Here is an 11,938-nt window from a genome sequence, read left to right on the forward strand (position 1 = left end):
TCAGCTTCTCTCCCCACTGCTCTCTCTGTCCGAGCAACTTTCTCTGATTTACCTTACTTCCCGTTTAAGCGGCCGTGTTTAAGGGGGAAATGCAATTGGCTGTTGTTGAATCTCCAGCTCGAGCTGAGACAGGATTATCACCCATTGTGAGGTCAAGAGACCCAGCCGCAGTGTGATGAGATTCAGTGGCCAGGCCCCACCGAACAGCCTCTGTAGAATCTCCATGTCTCAGTGTTCGCCAATGAGAAATTCACGACCAGGAAGAAGTCACTGTGGGCCTCACTATAGGCTGCACAGGGGGACACTGACCATTAAACACAGAGCTTGGACAGCCAGTTCCAAGGGAACCGATGTGACACCTGTGCCCTGTGAGTTTGCTTGGGATTTGAACCTGCGTGTGTTTAGGGCAAGAATTCTTCCACTGGGTTATATCCAGACATTCCACAGGGTGGAATATCTACTTTACGAATACCTGATATACTGCCGAACACCTGAAGGAGAGTATCATTCACAGCAGATCTGAGTGGATTGTGCAACCAGAGAATTACACTGAAAAGTATAAATAGTTCTCTGCATTAACTCAGTCAGAAAGGAACCATTCCAGTGGTCAGGTATTTGTTGGAGAAGCACAAGCGGGCGTTGCATGTCAGGCCCCTGCAGAAACCTGGACATAGACTCTGTGGTGATCAACTGGGGACCTGAAGACACTGATGGGGAGACTCTCCTAAATAATTCACTAAAATTTGACCATTTGGAGGGTTCCAATTGGAAAGTTACTAATTGGCCAGGAAATGCGAGCCAAGAATGCTCCCACCTAACAACATTTGGATAGTCACTTCGGCCATGTGCAGGCCTCGACACATGCCCAACATCTCGCTCTGCACAATCTGCCATTTTTTCTAATCCTTCCCACTCGCCCAAATCCCCAAGCCACCAGCCCCACATCCCTAACACCGCTCACCTCCAGCCTCCCATAACCACTTTTATGACACTCTAACCCCTGAACAAACTGCCACCTGATCCCACAATTACCTAAATATGCATTCTTTCACAGCCGGTGTCAGGGTTTGGCTATGGATCTGACTGTACAAATCACAGACACTGTACACTCCTGCAAAGAATGGCATTGCTTGCCTTTCCCCAATACAGCTGAAATGAAGAAAAATGAGTTCATTTCAATTGTACTTTGTATTTTTGACGGGACTGAAATCGAATTTGCAGCTGGACGTTTGGAGCTCAGTACAGTCAGTTCTTATATAACATAATGGGTGTGTTCCTGTGCAATCGTGCAGTATAGAAAAATTGCTCTTTCCAAACCGCTTAAAGTGTTGGCATTGTAATCGTGTGACAGTTGAGACACACCTTTTAAAATTTGTGCTGTAGGAGTAACATCCACAATTCGTTAATCGGTACTGCAAAATTGTGGTGACGTTAAAGCAGAATGTTATAACAGCAAGACATGTATAAACAAATTACAACATAAAATGATTGGACTAGCAATCACAGTCAGAATATCCAGGCCATTGGACTTAATGCAGACTCTATCACATTGTTATTGGTGCCATTTTCAACTGAACGATGAGTTTTTTAACTGCAGAATGGGCACATGATATCTAGAGTATGTTGGATAAAGAACTGACAGGGTAAAGTCTCATGCATGCTCGAAAAATAACAAATGTTGTTGATTCATTGTGAACTATATTGCAGTAAATGGGCAAATAGGGCCTGCATCTAAAAGACTGTGGGTATAATGCATGGCACCTGGTCTTAACAGAACAAGCTTATCGGCAGATAACCAGAGTTAGGCCAGTTTGAAGTCTGGGTCAGGTTCCTTATCTCATCACTCTGTTGTATTGATGCTGTTTTCATGTTCTGATGACCGACAATACATCACGTTACATCGTGCTTTATTTTACATCGCGATCAGATATGGTTTGCCCATTTGTCTTCTTATGCTTGTATAAGAAATGACAAATATTCACTGTATTTCTCAGTCCTCAGTCATTACAGGATGGTAAGAGATAATCACAGTTAATCCAAGTTTCAGGAAGTTGGCCGAACAGCAACAATTCCGGGCAGTGTAGTCCAGTACAGCATGCAGCATTGAGTTCATTGTGTTGGGGCAAAGAATACCACAGGAAGGGAGTGAGGCTTCGCTAGCAGGACGGCTGTCAGAAGGTCACCTGGATTTATTCATTCAGAATGTGGCTTTCACTGGCTATGCTGTCACTTATTCCTCCCGAGAAGGTGGTAGAGAGTGAGCTCCTTAACCACTACAGATTACTGGAATATTGTGTGCATTTGTTCATGGGTCAGCAACTTCAATCTTGGGGATGGATTGGAAAGAATGAAATTTTTCACATTGGGAACATGATGGGACTTTCAAAAATCATGAGACCTCTGGGAGAAATTGTTCCCCGAATATAAGGTTCAAGAAAGAGACAACACAGGCTGAAATTATCTGCAAAAGTAACAGATATGGAGTAAGAGTTGTTTTTTGTTCACACAACGCTTGGTGTTTGTGTGGAGGGGCTTGCTGGAGTTCTAATGGGGGCTGCTCAAACTGATGCTTTTAACAGGAAACTAGGTCATTATTTGAATTTCACTGAGAGGTGGAGAATCAATGGACAGAACAGAGTGTCACAGTTATTCAGTTTCTGAATCTCAACCTCCCAGTTTGTCAAATGAGTACTTGGTCACTGACATCAAGAGATGTCAGCATGCTGACGCTTGGCTTGGGAGTCTTTGTTGTGGACATCGAGCTTTAGTCACTGTCAACCTCCATAAAACAGGACCTGTCTTCAGAATGTGCAGATGACACAAATTGACAATGCAGTAAACAGTGAAGAGAATAGTAGCAGAATTTATGAGGGCACATGCAGAAGCTACCTCTAGTCCGTCTGAAGATGAAAGTGGTCCACAGGATTCCTGATATTCTCACAATTAACTAGTCAGAGCCAGACTTCCTTATTGTTAGTGGCCAATTAATATGAAGCACAGAATTCCAGTGAAACAGACACGAGCGAGGCGAGAGCTTTCTGTTTGTCATAAAGAGCAAAACAGTCACCCAATGACCGTGGGGGAGAGACATTTCCTGTATTTAATCAAAATCACACTCTGTCATGGCAAAGCCTCAAAGTTGCTGAGGGATTGAGATTTCTAAAGCATATTCCACGTGAAGCTTGTTCAGAATCAGTCACAGATTTGTTAAAATCTGCCATCTGACTAGATTGATCCTGATGGCTGAAGTTTTAGAGACGCTGGAGAGAAGATTTACCACCATGCCTCCTGGACTGGAGGGCATTTCTAATGAAGTTAGATTGAGGGGCCGACGGCTTTTCTCATTGGAATGAAGAAGGTTGCGGGGTGAATTGATAGGGGTGTATAAGATAATAAGAGCCACAGATAGAGTGGATAGCCAGAGATTTCATCCCAGTACAGAAATGTATTTTTAAGGGGGCATAATTTAAAGGTGATTGGAGGAAGCTTTCGGGGAGATGAGAGGTATGTTCTTTCTATGCACCGACCAGACTCTGTGGCAGGTGGTAGTTGAATCAGATGCATTACGGATGTTTACACGACTCTTCGATAGGCACATGGAAGATAGGTTATGCAGATTAGTTTGACCTTAAAGTAGATTAACCGATCAGCACATCCTCGAGGGCTGAAGGACCTGCACTGAACTGTTCTGTATCAATTGTCCTCCACGTCATTGACTCCACTTTCAGTTAAATTACTGTTAACATAAATCCTCCTGAATGATGATGTTTAATGACTTTTCATGACTTTCATCGGGATCATTCAGTTTCTGTTCGATTCTTCCGGCAAACGTGAAGCAATTGTTGTAATTGTACCATTCTCCACCACGACCTCTGGCGAGAAATTGGGAATATAGCGTTGAGACAGAGAATCAGGCATTATCACATTGAAGGGGAGAGCAGGCTTTAGGGGCTGAATGGCTTTTTCCTGCTCCTGGTTTCTGTCAGCTAAATGTCCTCCTGATAATTTCATCCTAAAAAGTATCAATGATTACATTGGGGAAGCACATCAGTATTTGGTTTCGTTCAGACACTCCTGCATCTTAAAAATTTGATTTTTCTTTGCAGTGACGATGAACAGTCAGTCTGAGAATCAAAGTGTTCTTCAGGATTCCTGATAGCATCTCGTGAAAAAAAAATCATAGGAACGCTTCCTTACTGTTAATGGCCAATCGCATCCAATAAAGACAGACATTTCATGGAACTTCGGATGGTTCACGGACCCGAGCTGTTAATTTGCTTTGTGATTTACGGACCATATAAATGTAGAGGAATTACACTGGATATCCGCAAGTAATGTGAGGATGGATATTTATAAACACTGTAAAAATATCTTAAGGGTATCCGAAAATGTTTTAAAGGTAATTGAACGGTTTTGAATTTTATTCAGCATTGTCGAGGGAATGGGAGTTAATTTCAGAAACCGAGAGAGACTTACAGACACAGATAGAGAGCCACAACCACAGGTACAGGATAAGATTGCCCTGGAGATGTTTCACAGCTCACTCTGTGACCCACAATAGGCAAGGCAGCAGCAGATGGAATGCAGTCATTTTCTGGTTATATGGGCGATGTTTTGTTTACTATTTGTCACAGTATTGTCCCTGTCCTGAGAGGGTTTGATGTGGAAAATGCAAAGGGAGATTTATTCTTTATCTAACTCAGTGCTGTTCCTGTCCTGGGAGTGGTTGATGGGAACAGTGTAATTGGGCTTTAATCTGTACTTCACCCTATGCCGATGCTTTTCTGTGAGAGATTGCTGGGGACAGTGTCGGGTGATTTAAACAAAACCTAACCTCACGCTGAACCTGCCCTGAGTTTTCAAAGAGTTTCAAAACCTATTTATAGACTCCAGAAGCAACAATGATATTTTCTCCCTATCTAATCCTGCAGTTCCTGTCATTGACTCTCAAACTTTCATCATTTTAGACCATTCTGAATTCGAGGGATACAGTCCTGGACTTGTGTCATTTCAATTGCCATTGAACCCGTACCGTCCAGCTATAGTTCTGTGAATCTACTACATTCATTTGCACATGTGCTCCCAAGTCCCCAACCCGTTCTTGCCTTTCCCTGTTTATAAAGTCGCTGTCAGCGCTGTGCTGACATGAATTGACTACCTGAAACAAACCTATAATGGCTAACAGATACTTTTTGAATCAGTTGTCCTGGTTTGGCAGATTAAAACGCATCTTACACTTTATACATTATCCTTGAAAGTGGAGTCGCAGGCAGATAGGATAGTGAACAAGGCGTTTGGTATGCTTTCCTTTATTGGTCAGAGTATTGAGTACAGGAGTTGGGTGGTCAGGTTGCGGATGTACAGGACATTGGTTAGGCCACTGTTGGAATATTGCGTGCAATTCTGGTTCCCTTCCTATTAGAAAGATGGTGTGAAACTTGAACTGGTTCAGAAAAGATTTACAATGATATTGCCACGGTTGGAGGAACTGAGCTACAGGGAGAGGCTGAACAGGCTGGGACTGTTTTCCTCGGAGGCTGAGGGGTGTCCTTATAGAGTTTTACAAAATTATGAGGGGCATACATAGAATAAATGGCAAAGTGTCTTCCCTGTGGTCGGGGAGTCCCGAACTAGTGGTCATAGGTTTAGGGTGAAAGGGGAAAGATATAAAGGAGACCTAAGAAGCAACTTTTTCACGCAGAGGGTGGTACGTGTATGGAATGAGCTGCCAGAGGATGTGGTGGAGGCTGATACAATTGCAACATTTAAGAGGCATTTGGATAGGTATCTGAACAGGAAGGGTTTGGAGGGATATGGGCTGGGTGCTCGCAGGTGGGACTAGATTGGGTTGGGACATCTGGTCGGCATTGATGGGTTAGACCGAAGGGTCTGTTTCCATGCTGTGCATCTCTATGACTGTATGTCTCTATCTCTCGGCTTCCTGCAGATGAAATAAACTGACATGTGAAATGATGCATTTTCGATGTTAGAGGAGGGATAATCTAAACTAAATGATGCAATGTTAAACTGGATGCAGGGGCAGAGAAGCTTCAGTTTGAGTCTGAATTCTGTCAGCACAGGTGACATTCATACTTTCCTACATTGTAGAAATGTTAATTTACAAATTAAAGTGTAAAAGCAGGATATGGGGAAGTCTGTTACAAAGTTTCCATTGATTAAGATGCAGATTCCAGAATCCTTTTAAAGTCCGTGCCCTAATATTTTTAAACGTCTGTCTAACTTTCCAGACTTCAAGAGGAAAATACGATCGACATATGACAGGTCAACTACTGAATTGTAGGTGCGTGGTCTTGTTCAGAATCTGTCAGAGATTTAACGTGGAGTAAGATGAATTTTATCCAGAAAACGGGCATTTATCAAGGGCCAGCCTGAAGTAACTTGCTTTCAAATTTTGTGTTCTCTAACAATAAAGAAATCGATTTACCATGAAGCAAGCCTCTCGGATTGTGAATCATTAGTATATATTTGTGAAAGAGTAACTGTGTATGTGAACGAGCCAGTGTGGATTTGAGGTGTCTGTGACTGATTGAATGAGAGTTGGTGGCTGAGATAGTTTGAGTGAGAGGTTGTGTTCCAGTGTGAGATTCTGTGATAGGGAGTTCGTAACGCTCTACTGTGTATGCGACTGGACATGTGTGACTGCATGACAGTGTGTCTGTGTGTATGAGCTATGTAAGAGTTTGTGATAGACACTGTTGAGGCAGTTTTATTCTGTAATCGAACACAGAGGTTTTCTGATACTAGAGTGTTTGTGGACATATCTGTACATTGAAAGTAACCCTACCCTTCCCAGACCCTGGGAGGTTTAGCTGGAGAAAGTGCACAGGGAAACATACTCTGCCTCTAAGCCAGTGACATAACTATGCCACGTGTGTTTGATAGGGACAGTGTGAGGATAGGTGTTGACTTAGTCATTATCTAACTTCATGGTGAACATGGTCTGCAAGTTAGAAAAACTGAAGTGTAGAGACAGCTTTCTCTGAACTTAACCCCATCCTCTACCTAAATACAATCTGAAAGAACTGCAGATGCTGTCAATCATAAACAAAACCAAAAGTCACCGAAAAACCTCAGCAGGTCTGGCAGCATCTGTGAAGACAAATCAGAGTTAAAATTTCATGTTTGCTTCAGATAAAGGGTGACCGGATATGAAGTGTCTGGTTTCTTTGCACAGATGCTACCAAAACTGCTGAGCCTTTATCAGCAATTTCTGTGTTTTGTTTTTGCCTATTCTCTCCCTGCTCTACGAATTGCTCCCCTCAATTAGCTTAGATACTTTGTTCTGCTGTACATCAGCTCACTGATAACACATGGAATTCCAGTCTATAACTCAGTCTTGAGTAAATGAAAATATAATCCCAGCGGTGTGAAATTCCCCTGCCCTATCACTGTACATTTCGCTGACTAATACACCGAACATACATATGTCTGATCATTATGTGCAATTTAGCATGGCCAATATTACCGAACCTGCACATGTCGAAGTAAACCAGACCATCCGAAGGAACCCCACGCAAACACGGGGAGAACTTAAAAACTCAATATACAGTCGCCTGGAATCAAACACGAGTCTCTGGAACTCTGAGGCAGCAATGCTAACCACTGAGTCACCGTGCCACCAAAACAGTTAGGTTAAAAATTGGGACTGAGAATACAAAAAGCTGTAGTTTAATTTCTGCTACATTCAATTTCCACAAAAATAAAGTTTTATTGAGTACACCAGTTCAATAAGACATTTCACTACCACCGTCTCATGGGTTGATGGGAATGAGGGAGAAATGTTTTGTCCAGCCAGTGATACTCACATTCAATGAACAAACGAAAACATCATTCCTTTGCCTTGCTAAGACCTTGCTGCCCCTGTAGATTAACTCAATGTTTTTTGATATCCCAGGACACAGAGATCCCTCTCTACATCAGACTCATATAACATCTCCCCATTTAAACTCAAGTCTCTGTCGATTCTCCCTGACAAACATTACACTCTCCACTTTACATTGTAATGGACAGTGCTTTGCCAATTCAGTTACCATCGCTACATTGATCTATGTAACAGCAGCTTACTTCCACTTCACAATTTATTTTAAAATAGTTTCACCAATAATATATTCAAGTTTTAAATCAAGACTGACTTGAACGGATGCCTGTTGGAAATCCCAAAATCTTTCTGTCACTCTCTGTCCCTTATTCAGTGTGTGTGCCTGTTTCGCTCTGCTCGCCCAGAATATCTGTGAATTGCCACATTCATCCGTTAGCCTTTTGGAGATGATTCATGGTGTCTATATCTCCTGTAAGATGACAGTAAAAATTCCTCACTTCCCTCGGCTCATGCCCTGATCGTCATTGCCAAACCGTCCAAATATTTGGTGACGCCATCACTTAAACTCTCCCGATTTGTGTCCGAGGATGTGGACAACGATGTTGAATTAACTTAATAAAATCCGCAGTAAAGGAGTACTTGGCTGAAAACAAATACATGTTCTACTAAGGGACTGTAGTCAAAATAACAACGGGATTTCCAAACATCAAAGCTTCATTAAACAATCCTGGATGTCAGATAAACAGGACATTCACACACCTGGGTCAGAATCAAGACTCAATCAACCCTACACCGAAAGGTTCCTGTATCAAACAAAACACGGTATTGGAATCAAATGCAGTTTTTTTGAGCAGGACATAGCACATGGGTTGAGGAAAATTGCCCATGGGATGCTACAATTCAGGAATCGAATTGGAAATCCAAACTGTATTTTTGTTTAAAATGGGAACCCTCTTGGATAACAATCGAGAATTACTCTGTGTGTGCGTGTGTGTTTGTCTGTGTGTGTGCGCACGTGTGTGTGTGTGTGCGCGCACATATGCGTGTGTGTTTCTGTGGTGATAGTTGACAGTGAGTTAAATTTCTATCACTTCTCAGATTATACATATCTTCAAAATGTTTGGTTAGGCATCATCGAGGGAACTTTACTCTGTATTTAACCCTGTGTTGTCAATTGATCTCACTGCTTCCTATATACTGTTTTCAAGACTCCAACCGTTGCCACATCTTATATTTGCTACTATCCTTTTCAGACTGTCCTTCAGCCACTCAGTGATATCCCGGACTCTGCAACCAGGGAGGCAGCGGGCTACCTGGTGGCGCATCTACACTGTCACAGACATCTGCCTGATGCCCGAACAATGCAATCCCCTTATCACTATTGCTCTCCCACTTCTTTTGTTTTCTGCATGAATTAAATTCAGAGAAGTTTCATTTAGACTCGGAAGCAAGAAATGTAACTTTTCGAATTGAAAATGGAGGGATGCAGAAAACAGGGCCAATGCTGAAATTCTGTCCAAGCAACAATGTTAAACCTTTTCATCGTTCTGTGGTTCCTAACATTTAAACATGTCCTGTATTATAGTATTGAAGTATTTCAGTGGATGGGTGCTGCGTTGTTACAGAATGAGGAACTGAGCATAAACGACCTAGTTCTCCAAAAATATCTAGTTACTTTCATTCAGAAAGTGGTTGCTGATTCCTCTCCTGGCGGCCAGAGGGGATCGCTCTCCCTCACCGTACGGCCCTGGCACGAGTCACCTGTTGCCACCTCTCACTTCCTCGGTGTCAGACTTTCCCCGCTGGTTGCGGCCATCATTTTGTGAAGTCACTGTACAGCCACTTGCGCCTTTGCGTCATTCAGGACATTGTGAGACTGTCAGAAATAAAAGAATGAACAGGGACAGGAGCATAGTGTCTCAGAAAAAAATCTGCTGCTTGTACAGTGACACTGGGAGGCCAGCAGTTGGCGGTATTGTATCACTTTAAACAAAGAGAGACAGAGACAGTCTGATACATTTATTCATCAAATTTTAATTAATTCATTTATTGATCAACTCACGTTAACACTTCTGTTAATATCGGATCAACACCATCACTCCCTGGCGCCCCTCCCTTGTCTTGGGTAGTTCTTGTGCAGGTGGCCCTATTCCTAACTACACTTGCTGCTCTTGGACTCCTTGTGATCCTTACTCTGATACCCTCCTCTTTGCGGTTCCTGCTGAAGTTCATTTCTCAGTCGGCTGCCATACACCCAGAAGAACGTAAAGTCTCACACTTTCTCATTGCTAGGATGAATATTTGAATCATAAACATTCATATTACCTGTGTGGTATTTCAATAATCCCTTGCATTGCTGAAACCTTTAGGATGATGGGCTTATAGCCGAGAAATGGGGTTTGTGTATGTGGATCTTCCTTGTCTGCCAGGGCCATTCGTTAACATGTTTCCTTCTGAGCTATAAAGAACAAATGAACACAAGAAATAGCAGCATGAGTCTGGAATTCGGCTCCTCGAACCTGCTACGATATTTCATACAACCATGGCCCATCTCATCTATGAAGTGTTTTGAGAGGTGAGGAATGGCATACATTAATGCCCAGACTGCTCAGGTCCTCGATAATTCGCCCACAATCGTAATAGATCCAAGCCGATGTCATTTCTCTGGTATTTCACTCATCCCTGGAATATCTGGATAACAAGGACACCTACATCAGACTTCTTTATATTGGCTTTAGCTCTGCCTTGAACACCATCATGCCAACAAGACTCATCGACAGAGTCTGAGTCCTAGGACTCTTTCCTCACATCGAGAAGTGGATAATTAACCTTCTGACCTGCAGGTCACAATGAATGAGGATAATTGGTAACTCCTCCTCTACAATTATCCGTAATACTGGTCCCCTTCAAGTCTGTGTACTCAGCCCACTTCAACACTTATTACCCTCCCATGACTGTACCGCCAAATTCAGCTCCAACTCCATTTACAGATTTATTAATGACACCATCTTAGTGGGTAGGTCTCAAACAATAGTGAGACAGTGTACAGGAAATAGAGCTTAGAGACATGGTGTAAAGACAACAATCTTTCCCTCAATGTCAGCAAAACAAGGGAACTGGCCATTGACTTCAGGAATTCGACCGAAGGATAGACACTGGTCTCTGTCGTTGGTGCTGAGTTGGAGGAGATGGACAGCTCCAGGTTCCGATGAATAAATATTACAAACAATCATTCTATCCATGTCAAATCTACAGCCAAGAAAGCACATCAATGCATGAAGAAAATTTAGCATTTTGGCAATAGCCCTGACCAATTTTTACATTGCAATGCAGAAAACATTCTATCCAGACACTTCGTATGGTAACTGCTCTGCCCGTACTGAAAGAAATTACAGAGATGCGTGTACCTCACCGAATCCATCACGCAAATCACATTCCTTCCATTGACTCAGTCGTGACTTCCCACTGCTTCAGGAATGCAGCCAAAACAATCAATAGACAACAGACAATAGGTGCAGGAGTCGGCCATTCTGCCCTTCAAGCCTGCACCACCATTCAATATGATCATTCCTGATCATCCTTAATCAGTATCCTGTTCCTGCCTTATCTCCATAACCCTTGATTCCACAATCCTTGAGAGCGCTATCCAACACTTTGGGGGGATGTGACTACAGCGTGTTTTGGTATTGGTCTCAGGCCTCAGGCCACTGCCTGCGTAGTCGCCTTTGCGGTTGTTTTTACGTATTTATCAACTGCAAAGATAGGTCGAACCTCCACGTGGTTCCCCCTGGTAACGACCGAAACGAGGTAGCTCTAGACGGAGGCGATTTATCGTCTTACCGTTGCCCGAGCGATACTCGGAGTAGGCCGGCTAATACGACCTCGTCCGTGAAAGATACGAGACGGCTGTTGACCTTTCGGTCTGCGACAAACAAGTTGGTGGAGGCTGTTATGGCCACTTCCAGAATATCCGGTTGGGCGGAAAACCGGGCAAACAACCGCCCCGCACGGTGGCTATTGGCGGTCCCATGTGCTAAATGTGCCAGCCAAACTCGGAACAGACAATCCGTCTCAGCCTGTACACAGACGGAAGAGACT

At 43.1% G+C, this 11,938-nt stretch overlaps 1 long non-coding RNA gene across 1 annotated transcript in view; it reads left to right on the top strand.

Annotated features, from left to right (window-relative positions):
* The window catches only part of LOC148139946 (uncharacterized), a 991,803-nt gene extending 985,376 nt beyond the window's left edge, over nt 1-6,427 (top strand). Inside the window, exon 4 of the long non-coding RNA XR_015753247.1 lies at nt 6,249-6,427. This is a non-coding gene — a long non-coding RNA (uncharacterized LOC148139946). The remainder of the gene's footprint in view (nt 1-6,248) is intronic.
* Nucleotides 6,428-11,938: the final 5,511 nt, after the last annotated feature.

Source organism: Chiloscyllium plagiosum, unplaced genomic scaffold, assembly GCF_037043375.1.
Source record: "Chiloscyllium plagiosum isolate Xiang-an unplaced genomic scaffold, Cpla_swu_hap1 HiC_scaffold_36, whole genome shotgun sequence".
NCBI lineage: Eukaryota > Metazoa > Chordata > Chondrichthyes > Orectolobiformes > Hemiscylliidae > Chiloscyllium > Chiloscyllium plagiosum.